The sequence below is a fragment of the Urocampus carinirostris genome, chromosome 18 (genome assembly GCF_059441175.1).
Source record: "Urocampus carinirostris isolate Australia breed hairy pipefish chromosome 18, RoL_Ucar_1.0, whole genome shotgun sequence".
Taxonomy (NCBI): Eukaryota; Metazoa; Chordata; class Actinopteri; order Syngnathiformes; family Syngnathidae; genus Urocampus; species Urocampus carinirostris.
Window position 1 is genome coordinate 21,567,779 of NC_142366.1, and position 23,060 is coordinate 21,590,838.

The 23,060-nt window shown below is 40.5% G+C and overlaps 1 protein-coding gene across 1 annotated transcript in view; it reads left to right on the forward strand.

Annotated features, from left to right (window-relative positions):
• Window positions 1–23,060, forward strand: part of cntnap2a (contactin associated protein 2a) — a 502,190-nt gene that overhangs the window by 71,649 nt on the left and 407,481 nt on the right. The window lies entirely within an intron of this gene.

Sequence of the window (23,060 nt, forward strand, 5' to 3'; positions counted from 1 at the left end):
AACGATCGCCAAATCACTGGCGTTTGGGTTAACGTGCATTACTGCCCCAGTTCCCTTATAGTAAAGCTTGTGTGAGAAACGTCACGCATCTGGGTCCTCCTGTTCCAGTTCTTGACAGCCCACCGTTACTAAACACCAAAACAGGATTATAACTATCCTCTTTTTCCCGCATCATATCCGAGTTTTAAATCATCAGTTATTAGGTTACAATCTATTTACTTCTCTGTGAAGTTATCAAGCAACAGCCATAGTATACTTTGATAAGCTTTGTTCAAATAATTCATCCGCTCATTCATTTGCTCACCTAGACTCCTAACACATTTTCTTCCAGGCAGTTCTGGAACGCCAGAAAACAGCAGAAGAGTCGAAAACATGTCATTAAGTGAGATTGAGTTTCTGTCACATTGTTGGCCAGAGTCTTGTTTTTACATCTTCCCCCGCCTTGCTGTTGTAGGTCGCCCTTCTCATCAGCATCCCATCATTTCTACAAAAGTGTGAAATTGTGTGTACATGCTCTACCAAATCCAACAAAGGAACTCTTCGCACTTTCCCAGATGAACTTCTACTTTCCCCTGTGACATGACAAAGCTTTTCATACATGCAAAGATGTCCTCGTTTGTCTTTTTCATTATTTTTCTTTTCTTTTAAAATGATATTTCCTCTCAAATAAAAGATCATAATTCTTGGTCACTGATTAAATTGGAAACTAACGCATGGATGGGTGTAGAGATACATAATTGAGTTGTTACGGAACAGTGAAATGCAGTCAGGATAGGCAGGTGAGCTGTGTCTCACCTGTCATCAAAATATCAACTTAAAATATATTATATCGATCACATCCCTCAAGAAGGGTGACCGACAGCAAGACAAAGAAAATAAAAAAGGGAAGAAGTGGCAAAAAAGACACACAAAAAATGTTGGACCATGGCCAACCCAAATGCCTAAACACCCGAACAAGTTAAGCACCTCGGCACCCAAGTTGGTCATGCTTTCGTCCCTCAGGATGAAACGGGACACAAGAAAGCGGCCTTGTCACTCGGGTCAGGGTGACACAACACACTCTTCTGTTCAACAGCAGGGCCAGACAGCTTTCACTGGTTTACCCCTGCCGCATCATACAGAACACGTCTAAACATTCCACTATCCTTTTACAACACCTTTCCACTCATTCCTATCACCAACTGCCGTTTGTAGCTCAGGATATTTAATAGAAGAAAGGACTTGAGGAGGACGTTTAGAACAGGTTGGAATTTCTGCATCTTGAGGGTTTTTAAGAGTCCCTGCATGTTCTCTTTGCAAGTTCAAAATTCATTGAGGTCGTCTGTCCTTAATTATAATATCTACTAAACTTTAAACGTCTCATCGCCCAATTATGCCTGACCATCAAATCACTAAAATGAAGAAAACTCCATCAACACACGTATTTGATTTATGTATAAATGACAATCACACCCTGTGTACGAGCACTTGCGTGTTTTTCCTGTTGTGGTTTCGCTATGACTTAACAAAAAGTTACTTTTATTTTGTAAATGTTAACAAAATAGTATGATACTAGAGTAATCAATTAATTAAACAATGGTCATTTATGTCTTACGGATATTTTTCAAATATAGAAGGGGAGAGTTTTCACTGAACCACAAGTTGTCTGGTTTCCATCCCTCAAAGTCTCATAATGGTGGAAAACAACCAATCCTAGCTGCACTAATAAAATAACTAAATAAATACCTTCAACTACACACACATTCAAACCACATTGGATGTGACAATCAGATGCAATTGCCACCTCTTTCGTCTAAAGGCAAACTGCAGTCAAGACTATTTGTTATCTTGGTAATTGATGTGTGTGGCCCAGCAGGATGCAAGGTTTAATTCCTCTGCGTTAACGAACGATAAATCACAGTGCACACCAACTTACAGTGAAAAAATAAAAAAACTAAATCAAAGACTTAAGGATTTGCCACTGTAATAGTGTCACACTCTGTCATGAAACGGACCGGGAAGCAGGAAGTCGGAACTTATATGCGTAGATGATCCGTCACTTTAATTAGGAAATAAAAGTTGTCCAACACACAAACGGACCAAAGACAAAACAAAACCGGTTTAAAGGCAATCAAAATTACAAACTAGGTATTACTCAGCTCAAACAGGCATGAACAGGTCTTCAACAAGGTAAAGCAATGGTCTGGCCATGGGCAGTCCCAAAAGGGGCGTTTAAGTACTCCATGTTCTAGAAGGGCAAGCAGAAATTTGGTATACTGGGAGAACAAAAAGCTGGGGCAAGAGGGCTTGGGATGTAACGAGTAAGACAACTAACTAGCATGAAACCATGGGAACAGGGTCATGATAAAGGAAGAGGACAAGTTGTGATAGGAGGAAAAACTGAGGGCAAATTACGACAAGTGACCAAAAGCTAAAAATTGAACCCATAAGTGAGTGGCCCAAGAAGAAAGGTCAAGGGAGGTGAGAGAGAGGAGAGAGAAAGGGAGGGAACCCACAGAGAAACAGGATCGTGACACTTACAGTATACTCTAATATAGTGTTTAAACCTGTGTGATACACTATGGTGCCGCGAGACTTTGGTGTTGTTATGGGAATTTTGCGATTTGTTCTAACTAGTGATAACAAATTGATGATTATTCTAGAAAAGCATTTACATTGTTGATTATTTTAGCCTTATCTTAGTAACTAACTGAATTGCTAAGTTTTGGGAATGATGGATGATGGAGAAAGCAAAAACTGGAAGCTAGCGTGCTATAAAAGAGGGAGGGTATTTAATAACAAAAGCAGGTACAAAGTGACAAACAAACAAGGTTTCACCGAAAAAAAAGAAAAAAAAAGAAAAATAATGTCCCAACCTGACAAAGTGAAATACCAGAAAAGAACACCAAAAACTGGAATTAAAAAATGCAAGTAATAAAGTAACAAACTAAGAAGTGGGAAATAAATCACGAACACAATTTCCAAACAAGAAACCGGAAACCAAAAAAAAAAAAACAGACCTAACATAGCAACAAAATGCAAATGACACGACAACATTTCCTGTCCAAAATATGTTGGTAGAAGGCGCACCAAATCCTAAAATGAGTAACTCTAATATTCTTCTGTATTGATAGTTGACGGCAGATCTGTAATATTTCGGATTGATAGCAGGAATTAACGGTAACATTTCGCGCATTGTTCAGCAGAACATGAAAAAGGTCCCTAGGTCCGAGAACGGGTGGGAGCATTTGTTGGCCTGGAGAGGAATACTTGCCCAAGACACACCACAGGAAATTGTGTTCCTACCACCTTTGTGGTTGAGGGATCCAACCACCATGCATACATACAATTTGGAACTAGAGAAATCCTTTAAAAGAAGCAAAAGACAGGAAAACCCGAACGCTTCGGTGCTGGCATTGAGACGGTTTAATGGTAAGTGATGGACCCATGTGGGGGAGGCGGGAACTGGAGGGGTTCTCAAACAGATGTATGGTATTTATTAACATAAGAAGGAACCGAGTCCCCAAAACAAACACGGGTTTATTGTATGAGGAAATGTCTAAATCAGGAAAAAAGACCAAAATCTGGAACTGGAAAATACATAGATCCAATTCAAGTCAAGTCAAGTCATTTTTATTTGTATAGCCCTAAATCACGAAGAGTCTCAAAGGGCTTCACAGCTTATTACACTATATTACACAGACTATTTTTCAGCCGACGAGAAGAGTAGGTTATTCATATGCTATGGAGTAGAAGTGAGTTTTAAGCTTAGATTTAAAATTTCCACTGAGGTTGCAGATCGGATCTCAGGGGGAAGAGCATTCCACAGCACCGGTGCCCGGATGGAGAACGCTCTCGAACCAGCAGAACACTTCTTTGCTCTTGGGATCACCAGAAGACCGGCACTCTCAGATCGTAGGCTTCGGACCGGGACATAGGGGCAAATCAGATCTGAAAGATAAGAGGGAGCAAGTCCATGTATGATTTTGTATAATACTAAGAGAGCCTTGAAATCACATCTAAGGCTAACTGGGAGCCAATGCAGGTTAGCCAAAATCGGTGTTATGTGATCGTACTTTTTTGTCCTAGTTAAAAGCCTCGCTGCGGCATTTTGTACCAGCTGAAGGGACTTGATTCTTCTGAGTTAGTAAAGAAACCAGAAACTATCACAAACAAACCTAGCGTGGCAGTGAAAGTGAAAATGACACATACCCAACAGTGTGCTTTTTTTATTTCCAGTTTTGGTCGTTGTTTCTAGTTTAACCATTGCCAGGTTTGGTTTTTGTTTATGGTTTATTTTGGGGACATTATATTATTTGTTTCATAGCCACTTCCTTATTTGCTACTTTGATCCGAGTGTTTGAATAAATACCACCTTGTTTCGAGCACCTCTGCCTCTAGTTTTCACCTCCGCAGCATAGGTCCATCCTCCACAACCAGAACGTAACCGGCGTGAGGCAATATAGTGAAAAATATTGCAATCTCTATTAACTTTAACTGGGGATGCAATAAAAACAACTTTGTCTTGTTTGGTTGGTTGTGGAAAGCTAGCCTTCAGTGTAATAACAAAATACTGCAATATGTCAAGTTGGAGAAACAAAGGGAAAGCATACATAGCCATTTTTTAGGATAGTAGGTTAAATAGCCATTTAAATTAGCACATATATATATATATATATATATATATATATATATATATATATATATATATATATATTAAGGAAGCAAGTAGTATTTGTGGTAGCTACTTTTATTTTGAAAGGGGGGTTTGGCATGAAAAGCAAAACAAAATCTTATCAGTTTTGTTATTTTTTTCAAAAACATGTACATGAAAACAATAATTCTGTGAGACCAGAACAGAGACAGGACCCACTTGCGTTGCGTTTCTTACAAGTTTTATTGGAAGAAAGAGAAAGGGTTGTGCCCACAATTCGGTTATTTCTGGATGCGGGAAGCAGGTCGCTCTGATACTCTGATTGTACTCCGAACGTGGAAGAGCGATGGCGGTGTCTGGGATGAAAAAACCGGCTCAGTAGTGTTGTGGCAAATACACTTGCAAATGTAGAATAGACTTGCTTACAGGTAGAAATGTAGAATAGAATTGCTTACATGTAGAAATTTGGAAGGACTGCTTACGGGTGTGGGAAACGGCTGTGGGAAAAGGCTGGGTAGACATCCTTGAAGATACTCTTGGCAGACATTAAGTTTCCTTGAAGATAGCGTGCAAGGGACGGGACGCTCTGTACTTGATACGTGATACAGGACCGCCTTTTGGGGTGTACTCAATCGAAGCCTAATCGTCACTACCAGCTTTAAATACATTGTCATTTTCCCTGCTCTGTGAGATCTTTATTGACGCATCAATAAAGTGACATCTCCCTCCATAACGAAGCTGGCTCCTGTCTATTTCTTTTATCCACTTATGAGAAGACTTTCTCTCGATTATCGGACCTCCAATTTCTACAACAGTAGCCGGGACATGAGAGCAAAAACGTGATCGGGGTCGGAAGCGAGTCGTAAGCCAGAATAGAAGAGAAGATGTGGTCGGGGACAAAAAGAGGTTGAAAGCCCGGACGGGAGAGAAGACGTGGTCAGGATCAAAAACGGGTCGAAGCCGGGGAACAGACGGGACCAAAAAACGGGACAGGTAGGAGTCAGAGATGAAAAATACTTGCCTAGTGTTAACTGAGGTTCGCAGACGGACTGACAAAAGGGGACAGACAGGACTGGGTACAAATACTGATCGGGAGCCAATCAGAACCCGCGGCAGTCGGCAAAGGAGCGGGAGCAGCCGAGTCACATCAGTAATCATGACAAATTATCTGAGTAATGTATGACTCAAATGAAGGGAAGCTAAAGACAGTGAGCTCAAAAGGAGGTTTAAAAGTGAAAAATGCGAACAAACTGCAAATGTAAAACAATATAATCCAAAAACAAGGTACAAAGTAACAAACAAAACCCTTAAATGCCTCACGTGACTTAAACGACAAGTAGTAACATGAAAGCAACAACCTAATATAAAGAAACCAAGAAAAAAAGACATCAAAGGGATAACAGGCCAACATAAAAGAGACTGTAGAGCTGATTTGCTCACACACAGAGAAATAACAAGATACGGGTGGAAAAGATGAAGTTTTTTATAGATATATACATATAGATAGATATAAATCATTTCATTTGAACTCCCTAGAGAACAGTTGATACTGGAATTGGCTACAATACCCAGTACGATATCTTAATTAAGGTTGGTATCAGCGCTGATATCTAGTAATGTTACTTCTGGAAATCAAGTCAAAGAGGAACTGGTGATCAAATTTAGTTTTTTTCGTTAAAGCATGAATGTTAAAGGGACATTATGTATTATTTAGCGCTCCTTTGTGATTTTAAAAAAATATATTGATTAATTGAAAATAACTATATTTTTCTACCAATTATTACAAAGTATATGTACTATATAAACAGATACTCTACATATTAACGTGCCTCATCTTAATAAGATTGATATATTTGCATTTGTGTAAGATATCTCACCTCGAGGTAGCTGATATGATTGGCCGCCATCTTGCTGGGGAGGATATCCCCAATATTAAAATACAAACTTGTGAAAGGCTGGGCAAAAAAGGAAAAAAAAAGAAAATAGAAAAATGGTACAGTATCGTCTCTTTGAGTTTCCATTGATTGCACTCTGCCTTGTGCTTTGTAGCACTCGTTTTCAGTTGTACTAATAAAGCGACTAATACGGTTAAAATATTACACAGTGTCCCTGTATAAAAAACAAAATGTCGGAAATTGCACATAAACAGTGATGACTGTCATGATTATCAATTGGAATTACCTGTGCCCGCTCATTTGCTCCCTGTCCCTATTTAGACCCAGTCCTGTCAATCCCCTGTTGTCAGTCCGTCAACGAACCTCTGCGCCACAAGATGTGGGTTTTGACTCGGTCCTGTTTCCTGTTGGTATTTCCTGTCTGGTATTGTTCCCGTTTATTTTGTCCTGTTTAATATCGGTTTCCAGTTTCGTTCCCGTCTAGTTTTTCCTGTTTAATTTCGATATCCAGTTTTGATATCAATCCTGTCTGTCCCGTCCTTTCCGGTATCGACCCCATCTGTCCGAAATCTGCTCAGGCAATTGGTATCTATCTCGTCGGCCTCTGGCTTCCTAACATTCCACGCCAGACTGCTGCCTAACATGCATGACTCCCCATTTCCCGTAAAATAAAAGGCTGGTGTGAGAAACGTCACGCATTTGGGTCCTGATCCTGTTTCGGTTCATGACAATGAGAAGTCTTGGGGTCTTTGTTCTTGTACATGTAATGTCTTTAACTTAATTTTCATCTTCCCTTTAATTGATATGTAGAATCCACTCTCCCACACCGCATACTAATCTCAAAAGGTGCATAGCACGCAACGTTCCACATTGCACACCTGCAGAGTCCTCATCTAGATCTTTACATGCCGTGCAACGCAATATATAATTAAGCGTGTAAATTGAATTTCCCCTCGGGTGATTATAATCGGCATAATAAATTAAACATGAACATTTAATTTAAAAACAAATGGTGGCACTGAAAGAAAGAGAGAAGAGGTCACTGTTTTAAAACACCTTAAACTACTCATGAAACGGAAAGCTGATTGGTGAATGATTTTGAAAATGTCTGCTTTATTGTTTTATGCAACTGAAAAAGAGTGCTAAAAAGTGTGAGGAGGAAAAAACAAAAAAACTACAGGGACTCAAATCAGCCAAAACACAACATTAATTTTCTTATCTTTCCCCCTTGTTTTTGTCAGGGTTTTTGTTTTTTACCCAAGGAGGCAAGATGGCCACAGTGTCAGCTCTCTCTTGATGAGCTTCATGTTATATACTATAAATACAAATGTCTTGTGTCATGTCCTGCACGATTGTCATGGCGCCCAGCTGGCCCCGCCCCTTGACACCGGCTGACCTGCATTTCCTGATTACTCCTATGGGTACTTAAACGAGCCTTTTGGAACTGCCCTTTGCCAGATCGTTGTCTACCCTTGTCGAAAACTTGTTGATACCAGTTTATTCTTGTTTTGCTTGTTGGACTTTGTTGCACTCCGGTGTACCATTCTGAGAGATTCCTGCAAGTTCTGTTTAATCCCGTTAAATGCCTAGTCTGTAGTTTTGCCTGCATTTGAGCCTGCTTTGTTTTTTTTGGTCCGTTTGTGTGTTGGACAACTTTTCTTTCTCAATTAAAGTGACAGATCGTCTACGCAAATGAGTTCCAACTTCCTGCTTCCCGACCCGCTCCGTGACAGTCTTGACCTATGAGTATTTAAAAATATGCACAATTATATGGAAATCCATGTTTATTTTCCTATTATATAAATAAATCTCATCTCATCTCATTAGCCGTACCGCTTGTCCTCAGTAGGGTCGCGGGGGCTGGAGCCCATCCCAGCAATCATCGGGCAGTGGGCAGGGGACACCCTGAACTGGTCGCCAGCCAATCGCAGGGCACACAGGGACAGACAACTCATTCGCTCATTCACACCTAGGGACAATTTGGACCGGCCAATTCACCTGAAATGCATGTTTTTGGAATGTGGGAGGAAACCGGAGTGCCCGGAGGAAACCCACGCAAGCACGGGGAGAACATACAAACTCCGCACAGAAAGTCTGGAGCTGGATTTGAACCCACGACAGGTTCCCATGACATGAACTGTGCCGCACAAGCGCTAACCACTGCGCCGCCGTGCTGCATAAATAAATATATATATATATATTTTTTAATAATGAACAAAGTATTTGTTACTACTAAGAGGTGCTATATAATGCATACCGTCCCTTCATTTTTTTTTTTTTTTTTTTTTTTATTGTATTGTTTAAAGAAACATCCACAATTTTTTTTTTTCCAAACTCATTGTGTCAGGAACAGAATGGAAATAGGACCCTATTGCGTTACGTTTCTCACGAGTTTTATTGAAGGAAAGAGGAAGGGCTGCGCCCACGATTCGGTGTTCACTAGGCGTGGGAAGCAAGTCGCTCTCGTACTCGGATTGTGATCCGAACACGGAAGTTGATCTTCCGTAGCGATGGTGGTGTCAAGGATGGAAAAAGAGGTCGATAGCCAGGACAGGAGAGCAAAAATGTGGTCAGGGTCAGAAACGGGTCGTAAGTCGGGACGGGAGAGCAGACGTGGTCCGGATCAAAAGATGGATTATAAGTCGGGACGGGAGAGCAGACGTAGTCTTGATCAAAATGGGTCGTAGCCGGAGACAGACGGGAGCAAAAACGGGACAGGTGGGAGTCAGGGTCGAAAAAGGCTTGCTTAGTATTCACTGAGGTTCGCAGACTGACTGACAAAAGGGGACAGACAGGACTGGGTTCAAATACTGACCGGGGGCCAATCAGAACCCGTGAAAGTTGGTGCGAAAAGAGCTCGCACAGCTGAGTCATATCAGTAATCATGACAAATTGTCTCTATCTTTTTACATTCCTTTTAAAGTTTTGATTGGGTGCTTCTAATGGATTTACACACATTTTTGTTTTGTTTTTTCTTAAAATGTTTGCAAACTGTTATGTAAAAAATAAAAGGAGAAAAACATTGACATTTTATTTATTATTAATTATATTTTAGTGAAAAAAAACTAAATTGGTAGGTAATTAATAAAAACAAATGAGTTTTTTTTTCTGCACTTGACTCATAAACTAGCAGTTTTTTTTTAGCAGACTCTAGCAGTATCGTGTACACCCTTCTATCTACCGAGAGAGCTAACCATGGTCATTGTGCTTGCTGTTACGTTCCACCGGATGCTAACGTTAGCATAGTGCTAAATCTCCTGCCCGCTGCTATCAATAAATAGCAGCTTGCACACCCCGATGGAGCTTTTATCGTCGCCGGCGACTTTAATCGGGCATGTTTAAGGACTGTACTTCCCAAATTCATTTAACACGTGGACTGAGCAATTAGGGAAAAAACACTGGACCGTGTGTACAGTAAGATCAAACATCTAGTTGGATCCGCCCATCTCTGTCTGTCCCTCACCCCCTCATTCACCCCCCCCTCCGTAGGAAAACAAAGCCTATACAACAAAGACAGTTAAAACATATTCTTTGTTCCTTTATCTCTTTGTTTTCCTTATCCTCACTGTAAAATGTGGCACTGGAGTGCCACGTCCAATTTCGTTGTCACAATATATCCCATGTTGTAACAATGACAATTAAGGTATATTTTATTCTATTCTATTCTTCTATTCTAAACGGCAGCCAATGGGTCTATCGAAGTGGCGGTCCAGATGTGGAAAATGAAACAGGTTTGGTGTCATTTTTCATTTTCAGATAGCTAATCACCTGCTTTGCGGTCTGGGCATATATCACCTACAAGGGTATGATGGATAAGATGGAGCACGGGGTAATAAACAAACAATAGCCTCAGGTGTACTGGGAGAGCTATTTGAACGCATAGAGAGATTCCATGTTGCAAGTTTAAATGTTACTAGGCAGGGCCTGCTAAAAATGATTCATCCCAGGTAATAAACTCATGATTCATGGTTCAAGGTTTTAAGCAGTGTATGAGGACGAAGCAATCATTTTTTTTGAAGGCTGTGGCACTGAGTGGAGGTGGGATAAAGGACTAATGCAAAGAAAACTACTTTGGTTTAACCAGCAAGTCTCAAATGAAGGAAATAATTCGCAGAATAGAAATTCAGCTGAGATGGGCTCCATCACCCTCGTGACCCTACTGAGGGTAACCGGTGCAGATAATGGATGAATGGATAACAAACCCCCATTGATGTCTTCTTATAAAAGATACATTAATGTAGCATGCATACAAGATTGAGAGGACTAGCAAAAACAATTAGAAAACAGGGAGACAGAAAGAAAACTGGAGTAGAACTATATCCGAGCATCCCTTCATCATGCATCTATTTTTGCTAAGGATTCAAATCAACATTGTTTTTTGTTTTAATTGATTAAATTTATATTACTCTAGGAGACACTAAATAAAACAGAATGTCCTCATACATACTTGTATTCTGCATAAATAAAACTTTGCTAAATGAATACTGTCTGTATTGCATTTCCTTCCCCTTCTTTCTCTGCTCTATAAATCCAACAAGCTGCAATTAGGCCTTTCAAAGGTATTCAATAGTTTATGATGTCCAGATTATTTTTCTGCAGAAAATCCTGTCAGCATCGATCCGGCACAGTTGTGCCGTGTCCCGATCCAAACACGGGACTGGAACCTCAAGCTGAACATTGGCAAATTGACAGAATATTCATAGCTGAGCTTGGTTTTATTATCCACCAGAAGAAGGTTGTGATATTTTGGAACTGAATGACAAAAGCTGTATGTTTACTCAGCTAAAATGGTGGTGTTTTTTATCACAATATAGTTGTTTTTATTACTCATTTATATATTTTAATTGCATGGAATCAATATATTTAGTTGGGGCTGGCTTTGCAAGGTCTGAGTCATTCCCACTAGTGCTGTAAGCGCTGAGTTGAATGGGCCCATTGAAAATGTTCTTACACGGTGTAATAACACTGTTATTACTCTGTTATTACTATGCATGTGTTTTTTTTTAATACTGCCCCTGAATGCAACTCCTTATTGCTAACACCTACATGCCAGCGACTACATGCTAACAACTTTATGCTACCGGTTTCATGCTAACATCTTCCAGATCAAGCCCCAACTCTCACAATTTTCGAGGAGATTGTTTATTGGCTGTTTAATGCCCTGTGCCCAGTGATGTATGAGATGCAATAGTTTGTATACTAGGAAATGGGTGTATTATCACTTTTCTAAAGTAACTTGTTTGTAATATGCAGATTTGTGCATATTAATGAAACAAATAACTAGGAAGTTAGTTGGTTCATTTGAAAGGTATTGCAGTAACACACCGGATTACTGACATTAAAAAAGTAGAGCGTTATTATCAAAATAACTCGTAACAAATTAAAGCATATACCTGGATTGAAGTCGACAATTTAAACTGTTGTAAAAAGACACAAACAATAGAAGAAAAGGTGTACAACGACCTGTGTAAGCAGTGAACCCTTCATATGTCTTGGCTGGTGAAATTCTGAGAGTTTCCAAGTGAACACTTATTCGAGACACTTCACATCCATTTTGTCTCTGGGCTTCAAATTGTCAAGACCAGAACGGAGACAGGACCCACTTGCGTTACGTTTCTCTCAGTTTTATTGGAAGAAAGGAAAAGGGTTGCCGCCACAATCCGGTGATAGCTGGGCGTGGGAAGCAGGTTGCTCTGAACGCGGAAGTGGGACTTCCGTGGCGAGCGATGGTGGTGTCGGGAATGGAAAAACGGGTCGTAGCCAGGACAGGAGAGCAACAACGCGGTCGGGGTCTTAAGCGAGTCGTAAGCCAGGAAGGGAGAGTAGACGTGGTCGGGGACGAAAAAGTCAAAAGCCGGGACGGGAGAGTAGACCCGGTCGGGATCAAAAACGGGTCGAAGCCGGGGGACGGACAGGAGCAAAAACAGGTTGAGTCAGAGTCGAAAAAAGGCTTGCCTAGCATTATCAGGAAACCAGAACAGACCAGGAAACGCCAGAGCATTCGTTTTAGTTCATTATTTAAGGAAGTGTTCAGGGCTTGCGGGAGACGTGATGGCCGCCAGACGTCAGCAGCGGCGCCTCGGAGAACACTTCGGAACGAGTCCGGAATCGAAGTGCGGAAGTCAGGCAGGTCGTGTTTACCGGGACTGGAGAGGAGATTGAAGCGTGGGACGGAAACAGGTCGGATCGGAGGCACGCAGAAACGGTTAAGCAGAGTTCTTAAATAAACGGGATATCAGGAGAAACACACAGATATACCAAATGTACACTCTGACACTGAACTCTGGGCGCAGCGCGCTTAAGAGAGAAGTGCCAGCCAATCAGAAGGCGCACACATAATTGCTCCAGGTGATCAGCGTTAATAATCATGACAAGTATAAACTGAGGTTCACAGACGGACTGAAAACCGGGGACAGGAGTGGGTTTAAATAGGGACAGAGAGCCAATCAGAGTCCGAGTCAGTTGGCGCCAAATGAGCGTGCAAAGGTGAAGCATATCGGTAATCATGACCTTAATATCCCCTTCTCTATTTTGGGGTACTTTCCAAGACATATCATTTTATTTCTCCAGGTATAGTATATTCCAAAAATAATTTTACAAATGAGCACATTTTGAGTGTAAATTCTGTGCCTAAGTAAGCCCCTTTTCGTCCCTCCGGACTGCCTTCCATTCGCTACTGGTGACACAAACCCACATATGGTATGTGCATATAAACTGACCCCAATATTTTGAGTTTTTTTTATCCTACGTGTGTAACTGATTACAATTTTCAGCTACACAACCAACACAGTTACTATTTTTTCATCATTAGCACGAGCAAATTAAAATTCAGCGCACTGGGCGCAAAAACCTTCACGTTCACACAAAACAACTTTTCACCCACGTTCCTTTGCTCCTCGTCACACTATTCTTAATTGCACTCGACCCCGTCGCTGTTCATTTTTCGCTGTCTGGGGTCCATCCTGATGGAGCTGAGGGCAATGGCGCGGCATTCCAATGCGTCCAATTAAAATGCACAGAATGGCAGGCAGGGGAGGTGACATCTAAGACAGCTTCCACTATGCTGGTTTCTGTCTTGTATGTTTTTATAACACAGCACAGCAGGGGTGTCAAAAGCCGAAGGACGATAGGGACAATTCGGAAATTTGACAAAAAAGCGGAGGGCTTGACTGATCAAATGTTGAAAATGACAGAAGCTGCTAATGCTAGTTGCTAATGTGCAAGTTGCAGCTAGTGAGCCCCATGGGATTGCTAGACAATACTAAAGCTAAAAGCTAACCGCTAAAGCTAAGTATGTGATTAGTTTAGGCTGAACACATTCAATGCCAGATATTTTTCTCAGATGGGAATAGCCAATTTTTCCATTTTGACTATTTTTTGAAGGCCTACAGAAAATGTAGTTATGTTGTTGTATAGGAATAGTACATATATATACATAATCCAGTTAAGGTAACCCTACCCAACCCTGGTCTCAAGATCATCTCAGGGACCGTAAAATATATTTGTTGAGGGCCACACATAGCCCATGAACCTTGACTTTGATATGCATACGAAGTACATGCAAAAGAATTCTAAAAATGGCCGGACTAATTGTAACCAAGAGCACACAATTGGATACTGCGGCACACAAGCAGAATACAAGTATTGCTTGCGTCTGACTCACTCAATGCAATTATTTTCACCCATTGTGAAAACTTGGCTGCGATAATAAATGTGAAATTGAATTAACACTTCCTGGAAATGTCAATTAAATGGAAGATGACTTTTATGAAGGCAGTGTTTTGAAATGTAAGTTTTCATTACCAATAGTTTAAAGAACTGTACATTTAATTGTGTTTGACTTGTATCGAATAGTATACAACAACAGTGAAGATCCTATCCCACTGGAAGAACATTTTCATTGTTTTAAGAGCATTTTTCCTGTAATTTCTTAAAAGAAATAATGAAAAATATGAGTAAAATAACCAAAATGCCACAGATGATGAATGAGTTTATTCATTTTTGTCTGAACCAGAACAGACGGAGGACCCAGACACGCAACGTTTCCACACACGCTTTATTTTACGGGAACGCCAGTGATTCGGCGATCGCAGCTCATTTTTCTCTTGTGCTTTCCTCAGCGTTGTCTCGCGGGCCGGATTCAATCCCTCAGCGGGCCTGATCCGGCTCGTGGGCTGCCTGTTTGACACCTGTGCGCTAAGGGGTGTGTTAATACAAAAGCAGCAACATAAATGGTTCATAATGGTAGGTGTAAACAGTGTAAACTAGTCAACACAATGAACACCAAGGAATACCGTAAATTCCGGACTATAGAGCGCACCTGATTATAAGCCGCACCCACCACATTTTAAGAGGAAAACCGATTTTGTACATACACAAGCCGCACCTGTATGTAAGCCGCATGCGCCCACATTTAAACATGTAACACAAACACAAAATTAACCCAAACCTGACTTCAAGTCCCCCGATTGAAACTAAATGTCCTTCCTTAAAATCCAAAAATCACAGCCGGCAAAATGAACGGAAAATGATACCGGTACTTAAGGTTTGATGCAGACCTGCAGAGTCCAGGTCCCGTTGAAAGTAATCCAAGGAAAAAAGTGTATATTTCCAAAGGTAAGGGTGGGAAAAATATATCAGATGAACACATTTACTCACGTTACTCCTTTTTCTTGAACAAACTTTTTACCCCCTCTTCTTTCCTCGTCTATGAAATGATCTGCATTTGAATGAAATGAAATGATCTGCATTTATATAGCGCTTTTCAAGTCAATGACTTCCCAAAGCGCTTTATATTGTGCTTCACATTTCCCAAAAGCGGCCGTGATCTGTGCAGCCATGTAAGGCGCTAAACCTGCTTATTGGGGGTAATTGGGGGTTCAATGTCTTACCCAAGGACACTTCGACATGTAACACGGACAAGCCGGGATTCGAACTGGGATCCCTTAATCCTAAAACGATCGCTCTACCTCCTGAGCTACTGCCACCTTTAGCGGTACACACCCCGCGTTTGTTCCGCCCCTCATTTTTCGTTCACCCGTGCAAAACATCAGAATAGGTGTCTAAAATAAATACAAATAAATAAGTTACAAAAATATACAGTTGCAAATACATATTATACATGGGTTACACATATTTACAAAGAAAGACGTTACACCGAGAGAGTTTTCAAAGCTTTAATAATAATAATATAGCTTTGCCAGGGCAGTTAATAGTAGCAACACTCGAGCGCCGCTAGCGGCCGTTAGAAAAATTACATAAATTGGCCGCATCACTGAATAAGCCGCAGGGTTGAAAGTTATAGTTCGGAATTTACAGTAATCTCATTTGCAGGTGTTCAATATAAAAAAAAAAACAGGCAGAATTCACCTACCCGCAGTAGTATATATTTAGTGAAATACACTGGGATTTTTTGCAAGAGCTTCATTCTTTTAGTTAAAAAAAATAGTAGTCAGCTCCATCCACTTGTTTCTGTGTGTGGGCTTTTCTCCACACTTTCCAAATCCCATGGCCCTCCTTTCCCGCAAAAGCACTCGTGTAGGAAGGTTTCCAACAGTCCTAACCCACCTTCGGCACCCATCCATAGGGATTCTCGCTCTCCATTTGCAGGGGGCTTGCATCATGCGGCTCCTTGTAACCCATAGGTCTTTGCAGTGCCTGATTCACAGCAGGGGGCAGACATGATGAGAAGCCACTAGCCTTTAAGAGCTTAAGTTTGAGGAGAAAGACCAGACCTAATTGGAAAAGTTAAGACTTTGAAATCCTGTTGGCTTCGCTCTCATAAAAGAAGCAATTGTTTGAGTGTACTCTGGCTAGTTTGGATGCCTTCAAGGTTCAAGTCGGGGCTAGCTGGTAATAGCTAATTCGAACACATATTTGGATTTTTCTAAACAGGTATGGACAGAACGATAACTCTGTACAGAAAATGATTGTAATTAAAACTTACTACCAGAACCAGAGTTATGAAAAGCCCTTGAAAATGACATTATATGGCCACTCAATGCTAACTTTAAAGGGACATTGTGTATTATTTAGCGCCTCTCAGTGGTAAAAAAGCTTTAATTTACAAATAATATTGATTTACCGTAAATTCCGGACTATAAGCCGCTACTTTTTCCCCAAACGTTCAACCCTGCGGCTTATTCAGTGATGCGGCCAATTTATGTAATTTTTCTAACAGCGGCCAGCGGCGCTCGAGTACAAAAGGTAAGATTTAGACCGGTGGAATATATGCCATGAGAAAGACTGCAACTTCTTAGCTTGTGCGCAAATTAAATTAGCGTAGACATATCCTCATCATGCAAATTGCAAAAAGAAAGGCATATGACGCAGCTTTCAAGCTAAACGCAATCGAGCAGTCCGATAAAGAAGGAAACAGAGCTACTGCAGCGGACAATAGTGGATATATATTTTTCCCACCCTTACCTTTGGAAATATGCATTTTTTTTCCTTGGATTATTTTCAACGGGACCCGGACTCTGCAGGTCTGCGTCAAACCTTAAGCACCGGTATCATTTTCCAATCATTTTGCCGGCTGTGGTTTTTGGACCGTGTACTTTATATTCAGTAACAGTCGCGGGACTCAAAGTCGGGTTTGGGTTAATTTTGTGATTGTGTTACATGTTTTAATGTGGGCGCATGCGGCTTATATACAGGTGTGGCTTGTATACAAAAGTACAAAAGCAGTTATCCTCTTAAAATGTGGTGGGTACGGCATATAATCAGGTGCGCTCTATAGTCTGAAATTCACGGTAAGCACTTCTCCTGGGACCGAGAGGTCGGAGATTTAATTCCCGGGTCCTCCGAGTTAATTTCAAAGTGTCCTTGGGCGAGACACTGAATCCCAGATATGCAGGTAGGCACCTTGCATCGCTACTTCGAACCACTGGTATGTGAGTGTGTGTGTGAATGGGTAAGTGTGAAGCGCATTGTGAAGCACTTTGTGAGGTCTTCAATGACTTAAAAAGCTGTATTGTCACAGTTGCCCATGGTGTCCAATTCGCCCCGCCCGTGTGGCGCCAGCTGTGGCTCGTTGACGGATTGGCTTCCCTCCTATTTAAGCTCAGTGCTCTCACTCACCTTGTGTCAGTCCGTCAACAAACCTCTGCATCCGCAAGATGTGGGTTTTGACTCTGTGCGGTCTCCTGCTTGTGTTTCCTGTCCGGTATTGTTTTCGTCTATTTTGTCCTGTTTAATATCGATCTCCAGTTTCGTTCCCGTCTAGTTTGTCCTGTTTAATCTCGTTCTCCAGTGTTTGGTATCGTTCCCGTCTATCTCTTCCTGCTTGTTATCGGACTCCGTTCTCCAGTGCCTGATATCAATCCTGTCTGTCCCGTCTTGTCCGGTATCCACCCCATCTGTCCAATATCTGCTCATGCAATTGGTATCGATCTTGTAGGCCTCTGGCTTCCTGTCATTCCACCCCAGACTGCTGCCTTATGTCTTCCGCCCAACGATCGCCGAATCCCGTAAAATAAAGCTTGTGTGAGAAACGTCACGCTTCTGGGTCCTCCTCCTGTTCCGGTTCTTGACATATATAAATATAGACCGTTTACCGTTTGAATAATTCGCAAAACGACATGAGCAATAATATATAAGTGTAATTTTAAATACCTATAAATCGATACCTATGTATTTATTTTACATAACATGAGAACTCAACATGGGCAGCACGGCGGGGCAGTGGTTAGCGCGTGTGCGACACATTTCTAAGGTCTGTGGGTTCAAATCCAGCTACCGGACTTCCTGTGCGGAGTTTGTATGTTCTCCCCATGCTTGCGTGGGTTTCTTCCGGGCACTCCGGTTTCCTCCCACATTCCAAAGACATGCATTTCAGGTGGATTGGCCGGTCCAAGTTGTCCCTAGGTGTGAATGAGCGAGGGCGAGTTGTCTGTCCCTGTGTGCCCTGCGATTGGCTGGCAACCAGTTCAGGGTGTCCGCTGCCCACTGCCCGAAGATTGCTGGGATGGGCTCCAGCTCCTCCGCGACCCTACTGGGGATAAGCGGTACAGCTAAGAAGATGAGATGAGAACTCAACATGATTGCCCCCCATTTTGCTGATACCAATACTCACAAAAAACATTTTGCTAGGCTTAACGAGAAAAAGAGGAGAAAAGTCATGCTGTCTCGTCACCTTGAGCCTTCATAGTTCATAATATTCCTTCTGATTTGTAGCACTCATTACATAATGCAGCGACATGTAGCAGTCAACAAAAGGTCCCAACTTCCTGTCAGGTGACAGGAACTTCCTGATAGACAGCCTTCAAACCCAAAATGTGCTTGAGTTACAATGCAGCAAATGTTAGTCATGAAGAATCTACCACCACAATCTTCAGGTTGATGGTCAAACTGAACTGGTAGGACATTGACTTTATTAAAATACTTGCCTTGTTGATGAATGGAGAAATTAAGAGATTGTATTTAGCTTTTGATCTCTGATGTGGAAGATGTGTGTTCAGTGTTTGTTTGCAATTGGTTACTTGAGTTTAATACTATAAATAGTTCACTTATCTTTGGTTTGCAGTTTTACTGACATGTTTAGTTTAAAGAACTGGTACTACTTGACTGATGGCTCTGATTTTTTAAGATTCTTGAAAGTTGTGGTCAGCGAGTAGTTATGTATATAATATATAATCAATTGAGTTGCTTTTATGTCATTTCAGTAGATTAATGATGCTTATGTTTAATTGTTATTTGCTTTCAAGTTTAGTTCAATCTCAATCCTCACATGTCCGTCATGAGCCCACTTGATGGTAAGCTGTGGATATTAAGCTGTTAGTTTTTTTTTTTTTGTAATGACAATAATTAGTAATTTATTTGTTTTTATAAAACCTAAAGCTATTCGTAATATTTAACACAGTTGGTTTTCCGCTCTTGTGTTTAAGGTTTTCAACCTGATAACTGCTAACTCCCTGTTAACCTGCTGATAAATCTGTCAATTACTCTAAACCTAGAACCCCTTCATCACCACCTTGGATTTCAATTAAAAACAAAGGAAAGACGAGTAGTCACTTGTACGAACAAAACTCTTGCAATATGGAGCACAAACTGAGGTCAAAACTAAACCAAACCATAACAATTTGTCAGACGCTATTGGCTTAAGTTATTCGGACGTAATGGAGGCATGTTTTAATCTGGACAGTACAGGCCCAGAAGGGCAAATCTGGGCTGTGGACTGTGAAACAACGCTTGCAATTGGCCAAACAAGATGTCAATCAGGAGTTCAGAGGGTAAAGACATATAGGAAACAATTTAGTACATTTATCAACAGGAAGTATGGGGCAAAATGGACAAATAACAACAAGCAACACCGATTGATTCAGAGATACTTTTTGGCAGTTTTTTTTTTTTTTTTTTTTTTTAATCTGTCTGTATTACCGTGTGTTTTGGGGTAATATTTTCCTCAGTAGCATTCTATGGATTATTTGTGATGTAACAAATACATTTAAATAAGTTATACAGGTGAGTCACCTCGGCTTTATAGTTTTTGAGTATCTTGATTCAGATTGAATCCGATAGTTGTGAGGTCATTTTTAAATGGTCAGCATATCTTGAATCCCAGGAGTTTAATGATATGTGACACGACACATTTCAGTGACTGGTGACATCGTGCAGAAAATGTTAGGGGTTAAAATATGGAAACGTTCTTATTTATCAGCTGGTAGATAATTTTCCGGTAGTTTTTGCCATTTTGGTGGAAAATAATCTTCAAAATACTGGATTATTTTTCTCATTTTAAGGAGGAATTATGTTTGTTAAAATGTTCTATAATATAAATGTTTTTTTTTTTACATTTCATGAATGTTTGCAATCTTGCTGCTACCAGTTACCCCAAAAAACATGTTAAAGGCTGGGAAAATAAATATGAAAAGAAATCCTGTGCTTGAGTCACTTTCACTTTTCTCTGTATTACTCGCTTTCAGTTGTACTACACAATTTTGCGACATCTAGTAGACAAATATTACACAGTATTACTTTCAAAAAAAGTTTGTCAAGCTGGATAGGCTGGTCAGGTTTTTCTTATGTTTATGTTGACGTGTCCTCTAAAACGAACTGTGATTCAGAGCTTTGTTGGCGTCTGGGGATGTTTAGCTTCCTGCGCAAGTAGATTGAGAGATCACAATGAGAAAAAAGATCCAAGGTCGACAAAGGGCTAAAAAATATGACTGAGGATTTTTTTCTCGGATGAACCGACTCAAGCACATCTGAGTATAAAGACTAGGGGAGAATCAAGAGCTTTTGAAGTGAGGCTCACAGATGTAATTTTCCAGCAATCGAGACCATTAGGCCGTCTCATTCTTATATATTGTAGGTGCTGATCCGGGAAGAGTGGAGCCTTTTTTGCCCCCTTTGATTAATGAAGGGCAACTTCTTTAGTTGGAGAGGCTACCTCAGTTTTGTATGGTGCATAACCACTTCATCCAGGAATAATAAGTGATGAATCCCTTTGAGAAGAATATTGTCTAACTTAATTAGGGACCAATCATTTGAGGACAAGAAAACGGCGTAATGTTAATGAAGATATTTATTTTATTCTTCATTGTATCAACAAAATGACCAATTCACTTGGCAATTTTGCACTGCTTTACTTGTCATTGAACAAAGCTGACGATAGTCCGTTCATTCAGCTAATGTATTCATCTCATGAGTGAGTCATAATTCACCCAATCGATAATAAGTTGTGTTAACATAAAAGCAGCAGTACGACAAAAAGATTAATGATAGGTTGTCGTTTTGGTTGTAATATTTCTCAGAATTCACTGTGTGAATATAACTTGTTTTTATATTTCCAAATATAAAAACAATCTTTCACACACACACACACTTGAAGTAACGTTTCAATAATCAGTCTAATTGCATCTCTTGAACGTTTATCAGTCTTGTACTCTTTTATTTTGAAGTCACATTTCCGTTGTATTTTTCTGTTTCCTGTGTGAATAAAGTTAGCTTCACACACGGGAGGAGTCAGTGCTGCCGAAGTCCTGGCCCGGAAGGGCTACCCGACAGTGCTCTCCTGCTTGGGAATGTTATTTACCTTAATGCTTGTTCTTATTTGAGTAATTCTGCCAACATAGAGTTTATATAAGTATTAACTTTAACAATTATCCAAACAAAACTATGTAGTTCACGTAGTAGTAGCAATACTTAGTTCCGTTTTTGTCACTTTGTCATGTGCACAAAAGATGGGAGAGCTTAAGATCAGTCGAATGGCTCTGCTTGTACACAGGCTGCTGTGACTGAACAGCCTTCTGAATTTTAGTTAGTACAATACAGAGGGAGAATGTTTTTGTCATACTCTAGCATGAATGGTAATGGAGATTTATTTACTACTGACTTATGCGCTAGTTTGTTAGACTTGACAGCAGTAAACACAGTTTGCAAATCAATGTCATGATTGTGTTACTTTTCTGTACTAGACATTTCCCCGCTGATTGATTACATGTGTTTTTAGTGACGAAGTGTTTTAAAGCTATTTAGAGTTAACTTAGGTGATTTTGGGAAGCCAGGATGGATTAATTGGTGACAGCTATTTCTGAAGGTATGTGTCTCAAACTCATGGATGGCGGGCCAAATTTGGCCCTGTCATTGTATGTCGCTTCAAATGTCTGAGCGTTTGTGAATAAACGGGTCTTTTGCTAAAAAACATATTTTCCACAATGCCTGTTGACGATGCCAGTATATCCGTATCGATGAATGGAATTCAGAAAAAAGGGATCTGAAATATGTCCACGAAAATGTTGTTTTTTGACATGTATTTGTTCCCCGATTGTGCTTATATCTAGAATTGCTCGTATTTTGAACACATTTTCCTGAAACAAAAAAATAACAGCCATTTAACTTATTCCCAGCCTCCCAAAAGCATCTAAGTTAACCCTAAATAGCTCTAAAACGCACCTCGGTGATCATTAAAAACATATTAAAATAGTAATTGGACATAAGAATACAGTAATGAGAACGATGTGATAATGAAAATAATTCAAGCCTGGGCTTCTTAGGTTAACGTGTGGAAATTCTCGTAATTTTAATTCCCCCTCGCATCTCAGGCAAAATCTTTTCTTGAAAGACATCATTTCTCGAATTTCTTGCACAATAAAGAAGCTAAGGTATCACTGTATTTGATAACAACATATATGTGTATTGACATTTTTTCAAAGCAGCGATTTTGTGACTTGACTATCCAATTAATTCAGAGTTACTTTCCATATAGCATGCATTTATATTACATACCAATTACAGTTAGTAGCATTAATAGGTTGCATAGGGCCCTTTGAGGTCAGCCATTAATTTGACGTGACCTTCAGAGACAATTACCGTAAATTCCGGACTATAGAGCGCACCTGATTATAAGCCGCACCCACCACATTGTAAGAGGAAAACCGATTTCGTACATACACAAGCCGCACCTGTATATAAGCCGCATGCGCCCACATTTAAACATGTAACACAAACACAAAATTAACCCAAACCCGACTTCAAGTCACGCGATTGAAAATGTGTGTGTGTGGGGGGGGATTTTGTAAGGTTTATTGTTC